The sequence below is a fragment of the Ruditapes philippinarum genome, unplaced genomic scaffold, assembly GCF_026571515.1.
Source record: "Ruditapes philippinarum isolate M1 unplaced genomic scaffold, ASM2657151v2 ctg359_1_1_1_1, whole genome shotgun sequence".
NCBI lineage: Eukaryota > Metazoa > Mollusca > Bivalvia > Venerida > Veneridae > Ruditapes > Ruditapes philippinarum.
This window is the reverse complement of record NW_026863896.1, coordinates 586,972-597,624: the sequence shown is the minus strand read 5'-3', so window position 1 is coordinate 597,624 and position 10,653 is coordinate 586,972.

Here is a 10,653-nt window from a genome sequence, read left to right as displayed (position 1 = left end):
TTCCCTTTGCTTTCGGAAGTACAAGGTTAACTTAACTAAATGAAACGGGTCTAGGGCGTCGGAACACTATTGCAAAAGTACATATGCAAAACTTTAGCATTATTTAAATATATTTTTAACCAAGTACAGTATCAGAATTTGTTATTGCGTATGCTCACACACTCTTGCATGAAACTTTCGCAAAAAAGTACTCACGCAAAAGTTCTATTTTCAAATGTATTTTTTATTCTAGCGAAAGTAACCTGGTAGAGTATTACACAACATCTGTAGAACGTTATTATACCGTGACCTATGCTTTATCTGTATAAAATAAGAATGGAATAACAGACTATATACATGTATAAGCAATTCGTGTTTATAAAGAATACATAACAAACGCTAAATGCAGTTGATATTTTATTGAAGAAATGAATAACATTAAACATATGCAGTTCATTGTTTATTAAAGAAATTGATAACAAACACTTAATATAGTTAATATTTCATTGAAGAAAGAGAAAATAAGCCGTAAATAAAGTTCAGCATTTATTATATATATTTCTATAAATAAAAGGAAGTTATTGTTTGGAAATTCTGGTGTTTCTTGTTGAATCTCCTTGGTTGGCCCAGGTAACAAAAATTACAGCCATCCGACATACATGTAGTCAAATCATACCTAACCTGCCATGTTATAAAACGCTTGTGGTTCTACTAACATTACCACTAATACTTACCTTTCTCTTACAATATGTATAATCGTTTAAGTAAAATTAAATTGTATGAGGCCGTTTGATCTAGAAGGAGTGCACTTTAGTACAGATTAAAAAATATATATATTTATTTATTTCATTATCATTATTTTATAATTATTCTTTTAATAATCTTGTTTCAAATTGATGATAACATTTTAAACTTTCTACAATAATGCATAATTCAAATAAATACTTTCTCTTCATAAAATCTTTAAAAACTAAACCACTTCACATGTAAAATTCAATCCTTTAATAGATTGTTATTTTGAAATATTTAAATTATTATATTAATATATTTTAACTTTTTTACAATAAAAGAGATAACTTGACATATGTACATATGAATATATAAGTATCAAAAGTGTAACATATATAATCTAACATTTTACAATATAATGCCAAACTTTTGTGTTCACAAGAATTTTTTGTCAAATAGAAAATGATGGGTTTGTTATTTAAAATGTGTAACATTTTCCTTATTATTCATTGGCTTATTTCACGACAATTGAAATCTTTATTTTATTTCTTTTTTCAAAAATGCAGTATCATACTCTCTAACAATAATATATAACAGTTAAATTATAAAATATCCTATCAACAAACATTTCACAAACCAACTTAGAAGAGAAGTCAATGAGTTTACAAAGAAAAATCCGTGAACCTATCAAATGAAAAAAAAATCAACAAAAAAATTTCAAAAAAAGTCTCCAATATCTACTGAAACACCAGAATTTAAAGTTAAGTACTTTTAAATGGTCGTCTAGAATTCTTCCAGTCTCAAGGTAATAAAGGTATTTAATATCACTTAAAAAAGATATATTGGATACCTCATAAACACCGGCAAAAAGTGATGATATCAAACAAGTCCTCATAAATTATTTATATAAACGCATGTAGACAATGATATACTTAAAACCAAGATTAAAGAAAGAAAAAAACGTTAAGAGATCAAATAAACAAGGATGGTATTAAAGTGACAGAACTTTCGAATTGCAATGTAAAATTGCTGAGAATACTAAAGCAATTAAGAATCTTAAAAATGTTGTGAAAAATGTTTGAAAAAAGTGTTCAAGTCAACAATGCTAGAACATCAAAAGAACATATTGGACATTAGATTGTTGAGTAAGAGAGAAAAAAAGAACATTTTGCTGCTGCAGTTTCTGCTGTGACTTAACATTACTACTGTACGTGTGATTAATTTGCTTGAATGTGTATTTTAGCTTCATGTAAAAGAATAACATTTTTGATTCTGGTATACTTATGAAATCATAATAGCATAAGAAAAAAACCTATAAAACGGTTTTGATATGAAATATCACTGTTGCGTAGTCTGTACATCCCATATCATTGCATCAGAATAATGCTACACTTCATGTAGATTTAAGTGAATTAATACACTATGAAAATTTTCTTTGTCGAAAAGCGACATCAGTATGACCTAGCGTAAAAATGGCGTTAGTACTGGCTACAAAACACATCAATTTCTGAGCCTAAATGTTCCTTTTAGTAGAAAGTTGCCCTAACCAAGTGTGAAAATGTCGTTAGAACTGGCTACGAAAAAAATAATATCGATTTCTGAGGTGAAACGTTCCTTTAAGTAGAAAGTTATTCTAACCAAATGTAAAAATGTCGTTAGTACTGATTACAAAATACAGGTCACTGGATGATGTTATATTCTAACTTATCGGTTAATTAGATTTGAAAATGTTCCAAGAGAGCTACAAAATGGTATTGCTTTGAGAAACATCAAAAACGTCAACTATTGTGCGGAATAGATTTCGTTGATTCGATATATAAATGACTTATTTAATAGATTTCGTTCATTTGATATATAAATGACTTATTTAATTAAAATAGTTACATAGAACTATGGACGATATGATTGGTTATTATTGTTAGATACCGTGCTTGAGCAAGACATTTTGTGATAAAAATTGAAAGCCCTTTTAATTATCAATACAGATTAGCAAATAGAGAAGATGTCTGACGGATTATTAGAGATAAAAATCATATGTTTTAATTAATTGACATTTCACCATTTTTATCAGATTTTTTTTTTCTTAAGCAGGTTTAATAAAGGGAATCTTAAGACTTTCTAATCATTTAGGCTTTACTTAGTAACTACTTTGTGCGTATGTTTTTGTCTCTTACGTACATGGGTTTTTAAAAATTCCCGGGAAAAAAAACCCTTTAATTAAATTTCTAAAACATTCTAAAAAGAGTTTCAAGGGGCCTTAAAAATGTTTTAAAAAAACACGGGGCAAAAAAAAAAAACCCCCTTTAAAACTTTTTTTTTTTTCATTTTGCTTTTTCCTTCTAGTTTTTTCGGTATCTTTCTAGTAAAGCACTACACAAGTTTTTTTTCCTAGCATTGTAATTTTTCTTTGTTCAGAAGTATGTATATTGGTGACTGGCCCATCTTTGTTTTTAACTGCCGTAAAACAAATAAGCTTATTTCTAAAGCATGCCTGCTAATGCCGATTTACTGGAATGAAATGATTATGTAAAGAAATTATCCATGTACTGGCTTATCTATTTTATTGAGTAATGTGCGAACTCTACGTTTGTCACGTGTAGCAGGGAACATTATATATGGAATTCACACTTATAAAATAGAAATTTTGAATTGTTTTTCCACCGCCAACAAAATCAAGTAATTTCCAAATTAATTTTGAAAGGTTATCCGGACCCTGCTGGAACGGACAGTTCATATTGTTTGCCAATGTAGTATAGAGCCAGGCCAGTCTAGATAATGGACAATTCCAAAAATGGAAGCTGACGAAGTCCTTCTAAGGAATTGAGCTGATTAGCGCTTAAGATTGTTCATTTTTTTTTGTGTTGTTGTTGTTGATGAATATGTGTGGTTTTACGGCGCACCAAACGCAAACAAAAAATTTTGACTTTGGCCCCCTCGGGGGTTAAGAAATTAAAAAAACAAAAACCGTGGTCAAAAACCACCTGGCACCTGTTTGGGGCTAAAAAAGATGCATAATTCAAGTTTAATTTTAAACCATTTAGCTGGGCCCCTTTATTTATCACGCACGAATGAAACGGTGGTTGCAATTTTTTGATGCCGGGGCCCTTTAAAAGGGAAAAAAGACTTTTTAATTTCCCAAATTTTAGGGGTTTTAGTGTTTTCTTCAAAAAAGTTTTAGATAAAATGTTAACAAATTTTTAAAATTTTAAATATTTTTACTCACGTTCCCCACTTTTAGAAAGCGCAATAACCCGGGGAAATGATTTTGGAAAAAGAAAAAAAGAAAAAAAAACAACCCCTCGGGCAAATGTTTGTCAAATTTTTGAAAATTTTAACTCTAGAAATGTCAAGTGTATAATATTTCATTCATCAACATAAATAGGTTTCCTTGTTGAGGAAAAGGAGCAACATTAGATTTATATTTTTTAATACATCAATAATGCGTCTTACTTATTTTAAAGTATCTGCTGCCCGCAGTTTACAAAAGAAAACAAATAAAAATAATTTGTTTGTTTGGTTTTACGGTGCATCAACACAATTAAGATCATATGGTGAAATGAATATGAAAGACACATTATATATAACAACTCTTTACAGATTCGACCATACAATTATGAAAAACATCATAATTGTTCCGCTTTTTAAAATTGATTAAACTACATGTACTTTATAAGATAAAGCTTTCAACAATTTCTAGAAAATACCGATATATATTGAAGATATTTTCAGGTTACAGAAAATATAAATATTTCTTAGCTAACATTAAAAAATCTAAAACCATTTAAATTAATTTTTAAAACAATATTTAATACATATTAACTAAGAAGTACGACTACAAAAAAAACCCAACTTTTGGCGTTAATTCATTTTCGCTGTAAAAAAAGACAACAAAATACAACACATTTTTATACTTGTGCATCTTATCTTTTAAGTAGTTTTATTACTCATACACATACAGTTCAGTAACCTTACTAAATAATTATCTAGCCAGCTCCGCGAGGACATTAGTTAAGAGCTGCGCAAAAATATAATCCATATAAAGAAAGTGTCTGTATAGTGTTGCCTTGCCTTTTAATGCAACGATGTGCATAATGGACATTTACAGATAAAGAATGTCTGCAATCAGTATAAGTTTTCGTTCATAATTTAATTATATACTTCAATAGGTCATTAAGTTCATTTGAGATATAAATATTGCAATCTCAAGTCAATGTAATATAATACTAGAACTCCGCGAGTCGGATGTGTCGCCTTGTGAACAATATAGTTTAAAAGAAATGGCCAGGACAAAAAAGAAATAAGAAAACTAACAAAGGGCAATAGCTCAAAAAATAATAAGTGCAGAGCAGAGATTTTTATGCACTGCACTTCTTATCAATAAGATCTATTAACAAAGGGAAATAACTCAAAAATCAGGAAGTGCAGAGTACCGATTCTTGTGCACTGCACTTCTTTTTAATGAGATCTATCATCGTATGAAGTTTCAAGTCCATAGCTGTTATACATTAGGAGAAATGGCCCGGACAAAATTAAAGTATGAAAATTTACAAAGGGCAATAACTAAAAAATTAAGAAGTGCAGAGTACCGGTCCTTGTGCACTGCACTTCGTGTTATTGAAAGAAGCATGCATACCAAGTTTGAAGTCAATCCGACTTAAAATGACTGAGTTATGCTCTGGACAAGCTTTAGGGGACGCCGACACCGACACCGCCGACAAAAGTAATCCCTTTTCAAGACGACACAAAAAGGACAAAAAGTGTTTAATAATTTTTTTTTCTTTTGTAAGTTATTAACTACTTATTCAGAAGGGGAATAATCTTTAAATATCTTAAGAAAGTTAATAACTACTTATTCAGGAAAGGAATTTTTATCTTTTGAAAGTTATTTACTACTTATTCAGGAAAGGAAATTTTATCTTTTGAAAGTTATTAACTACTTATTCAGGAAAATAATAATATATTTTTATCTTTTTGAAAGTTATTAACTACTTATTCAGGAAAGGAATTTCCATAAAACTATTTTAAAATTCGGTCACCTTCATTTTTGACAAATTTAAAATTTAACGACCGACTTGTATCATAAAATATTTTTCCTGATCCCCGAGGGCAATTGTTCAAAGAAATCCTCAAAAGAAATAAACCTATTTGTGGCAAAGAGAAAGAATTTCTCTTCTAAATGAAAACTGGATTGAATAGGCTTGCCTTGATCTTTTATTTATTATTAACAACAAGCTTTTGTTTTCTGTTAACCTTTTGTCAACTTGAATTGTGTTCCATTCAGCATCACACGACTATTTCATTTCCTGTTGCCCTTATTCATTTCTTTGAATTACATGTAATTTGATCCAGGATAAAATGTCTTGGTCCATTTACTTACAGTGTTACTCCTTTTGGCCATAGCTTTACACCGATTCGGCATAACTTTTGCGTTATTTGCACATTCCTGCGAAATTATACTGGGTGTACAAGGTGTATATGAGTTATGTATAATTTGTATCATTTACAGTGCAAAGTAGAAATCGGGGAGTTTGTTTGTTTGGTTCATTTTACGCCTCTTCATTTTACGCCTTTCCCAACAGTATTTCAGTCATATAGGCGGGCAGTTTCCTAACCATCGTTCCTGGAGAGTTACACCAGTACTAGACTATCTTCCACCGTTCTTAAAACTACCAAAGCATCTCCCGGGGATTGAACCCACGCCAGAGAGGTAACTGGATTAGAAGTCATCGACTCGAACTCCTCGACCACGGCGGCGGTCTAAATCGGGGAGTAAGTTGTGCTAAGAAATGTTTACTTTGTAAGTAGTGCATAGTGAGAAATTGTTATTGTGTGCATTATGTTCACTGTATTGTTCACTGTGAGTGAGTAATATTTACTGAAATTTGCAAATACTGTTTACTGAGTGCATAATGTTCACTGTGTTGGAAGTGCTAAGTGGATAATGTTCACTGTGTTGGAAGCGCTAAGTGGATAATGTTCACTGTGTTGGAAGTGCTAAGTGGATAATGTTCATTGTGTTTGAAGTGCTAAATGGATAATGTTCACTGTGCTGGAAGTCCTAAGTGGGTAATGTTCACTGTGTTGGAAGTGCTTAATGCATAATGTTCAGTGTTGGAAGTGCTTAGTGGATAATGTTCACTGTGTTGGAAGTGCTAAGTGGCTAATGATCACTGTGTTGGAAGTGCTAAGTGGATAATGTTCACTGTGTTGGAAGTGCTAAGTGGATAATGTTCACTGTGTTGGAAGTGCTAAGTGATTTTTCCTTTAATTTTTCAAAATTCGTTTTGTTTTTGTTTTTTTTGTCCAGAGTATAATTTTAGTGCTATGATGTTGCAAATACCCTACTAACCAAGAGACAAATGGAGGATATCTAAGCCAGGACAATGGCAGTTCTACTTCAAATATGACAGCACGACAGAATGACTATAATTTCACCTCTAAAAACTTAAAGAGAGTATAAAAAACAAAACAATTCAACCAATCAAATTGTGATCATTTATATACACATTTAACATTATTTTGTACAATGATAAAAACTTCAACAATAAGTTACAGCAATTGTTGTTGCCTTGCAAATAAATACACTTGCTATTACAATTTAAAACAGTTTAATATAATTTTAAAACAAATCAAATAAACTAAAATCTTCTTTATAATTAAGTGGGCTTTTATACAAACAAAATAAATAAAATAAATACATAAATATGTTTTAACTATACATGTACATTTAACTGCCTAATTTTAAGTTCATTCATCACTTGATTAAAAATAATAAAATGTAATATGACTTTTACTTAACTTTAACCATATGTTTAACTTGTTTACAAGTAAGTAAATGTCTTACCAATGGTTATTTTGCCAACTTATTTTATCTTTTTCTGGATTTACATGTATATATCACCATCTTACTCCAGTTGTCATTTCTAGGAAATATCTTAAGTGAACTTGTCCAACAAAACCATTCATCATTTTGAGAGAAATTTTCGAAAAATGAACCAGTGCAGAACAGTGCAGAAAATGACCAGACAGCACAGATGTGTGAGCTAATTTTACTCTTGGTCTGCATTGGACGTACGGGTTGCAGATTTTTTTTTTTAAATGCAAAAGGCTTGCTTCACAACACTTTCTTATACTTTGTTAATCAGGGAAAAAATCATCAAAATGGGGGAGATCACTTAAGAAAAATGAAAACTAAAAGATTCAAATGTGATCATTACAGACTAGGTTTGATTACGTCCCTTTATGAGATAAATGAAATGAAGCTTCCTACCACCAGCTTAACCCTCAAACTGCTAAATTAATGCAATGGATTAGCCTTGCTCTAAATTTGGAATAGTCCATTCACATCAGTTAGTAGGTATTTGGTTACATAAAATTCAATCTTGAAAACAAAAAGTATTGTAAATGAGACTAATTTAGGGTCCTTTATATCTTAAGTAACTGAAATGTAATTAAATAAAAATTGTAAAATTGCATCCAATTTGAGAGTACACTTTATCTGGATGTAGATTTGTAAATAAATTTCATATTTCCCTAAATATAGCTAAATACGCACAAACCTCACGAACACTTGTCCATAATTTATCCCAATGTTATATCAGGTAATGGTGAGAAAAAACAACAAAACATTAAGGTAGTCTTATGCCTTAGCTACAACTACTGAACTTACTAAATGCACTGTTAAAATGTTCACTGGAACTTGAAGCAGTGTCTGCTGTTGAAAGCAACAGTGTGTTTCAAAGGATTATAGAAAATTTGTCAATTTTCACAACTTGAAGAAGAAACTATTCACGGGTACCTTTCAGTATGCATGTTCATAGCTGACAAACAAACATAATCAGCAATAAATACATTTTGTACTGACCATAACCCTGCTAAATTAATGTAATGAACCTGTCTCACTTTTGAGATTGAAACAGTTCATTAGCATTCGATGGGATTTTAATATAAAAGCACCCAACAGTATAGAGTCGAGTCCAACTTCATGTTATTAATATCACTGCTAACATAAAGTTCAACAATGGAAGAAATAATTAACTTACAAACTAGAAATGTGTCCATAGGACACGGATGCCCCCACACGTTACTGTTCTGTCAATCTTATGACTCTAGGTCAAATATTTTTTGGACTACTGTTATGTGCCACAAGTTGAAAACTAAAAATCAACAAAGGGCCATAATTCTGTTAAATTTGGTCGCAGCAAAAATTCCTTCCTTTACTACCATCTACACATTAAGGTTGTTAATCCCTGGAAGTTTAAGCAAAATCTGCCATCTGGTTTAAGAGGAGTTGCGTTCACAAAATTTCTACATAGTATATAATGAAAAAATCAACAAAGGGCCATAATTCTGTTAAATTTGGTTGCAGCAAAAATTCCTTCCTTTACTGCCATCTACACATTAAGGTTGTTCATCCATGGAAGTTTAAGCAAAATCTGCCATCCGGTTTAAGAGGAGTTGCATTCACAAAATTTCTACATAGTATATAGTGAAAAAATCAACAAAGGGCCATAATACTGTAAAATTTGGTCGCAGTGAAAATTCCTTCCTTTTCTACCATCTACACCTTAAGGTTGTTCATCCCTGTAAGTTAAAGCAAAATCTGCCATCCGGTTTAAGAGGAGTTGTGTTCACAAAATTTCTACATAGTATATAGTGAAAAAATCAACAAAGGGCCATAATTCTCTTAAATTTGGTTGCATCATTTGCTTCCTTTACTACCATCTACACATTAAGGTTGTTAATCCCTGTAAGTTTAAGCAAAATCTGCCATCCGGTTTAAGAGGAGTTGCGTTCACAAAATTTCTACATAGTATCTAGTGAAAAAATCAACAAAGGGCCATAATTCTGTTAAATTTGATCGCAGCGAAAATTCCTTCCTTTACTACCATCTACACATTAAGGTTGTTCATCCCTGTAAGTTTAAGCAAAATCTGCCATCCGGTTTAAGAGGAGTTGCGTTCACAAGATTTCGGGACGTACGGACGGACTGACGGATTGACGGACGGACGGACAAGTGCAACGCTATATGCTCCCACATTGTGGGGGCATAAAAAGCTGTTATACAGTTATTCTTGAGTATAGAAACATAAAAAATTATTTGCATACATATGTACTAACTATGTCATTTGATTTTAAAATTGTACAGGTGAAAAAAATCCTATGACAGTAATTGTTCTACATGTACTATAATGATAGTTCCTGACAGTACTCATTACAAACACTCTTTACAATGATGTAAAACAACAATGGGGTGTGCAATGTTAGAAACATGACAGTCAGATTTTATACATTTAACAATGTTTGTACATCAAATAGTGTTTGCCATATCAAAGATTTTCAACATTTAATACTGGAGGCATACAAAACATAGCGCAATTCCTATAACTTGTTTATAAATTCCATGAATCAGAAATGTTTTAGAATGAATTCTATGATCAAATACACAAAACTGTCAATTTCATCCTTATGTACAAGGACAATAAAAATAATAATACCCCCACCAGCAACTTTGAATTTTGAAAAAAAAGTAGTCTGAAGAAAAATTTGAACAAAAACTATCAACTGTGTACAAAGAAATATTTCAATTAATTGTAATCACAACTGGGGTCTTGAAATAAGCTTGCTATACACCAAGTTTGATTACAATATCTCATTCCTAACTCTAGTTAATGTCCGGAAACCATTTTTCTATTTTAAATAACACTATAACGGTGACCTTGACCCTAGGGGGTCCAAATGCAATACCAACCCAGGTCTTCATATAAGCTTCCTATACACCAAATAAGATTATAATATCTCATTCCTAACTCTAGTTATTGTCCGAAAAGCATTTTTCTATTTTTCGTAACAGTGACCTTAACCTTGACCCCAGGGGGTTCAAATGCAATACCAACCAAAGTCTTCATATAAGCTTGCTAAACACCAAGTTTGATAACAATATCT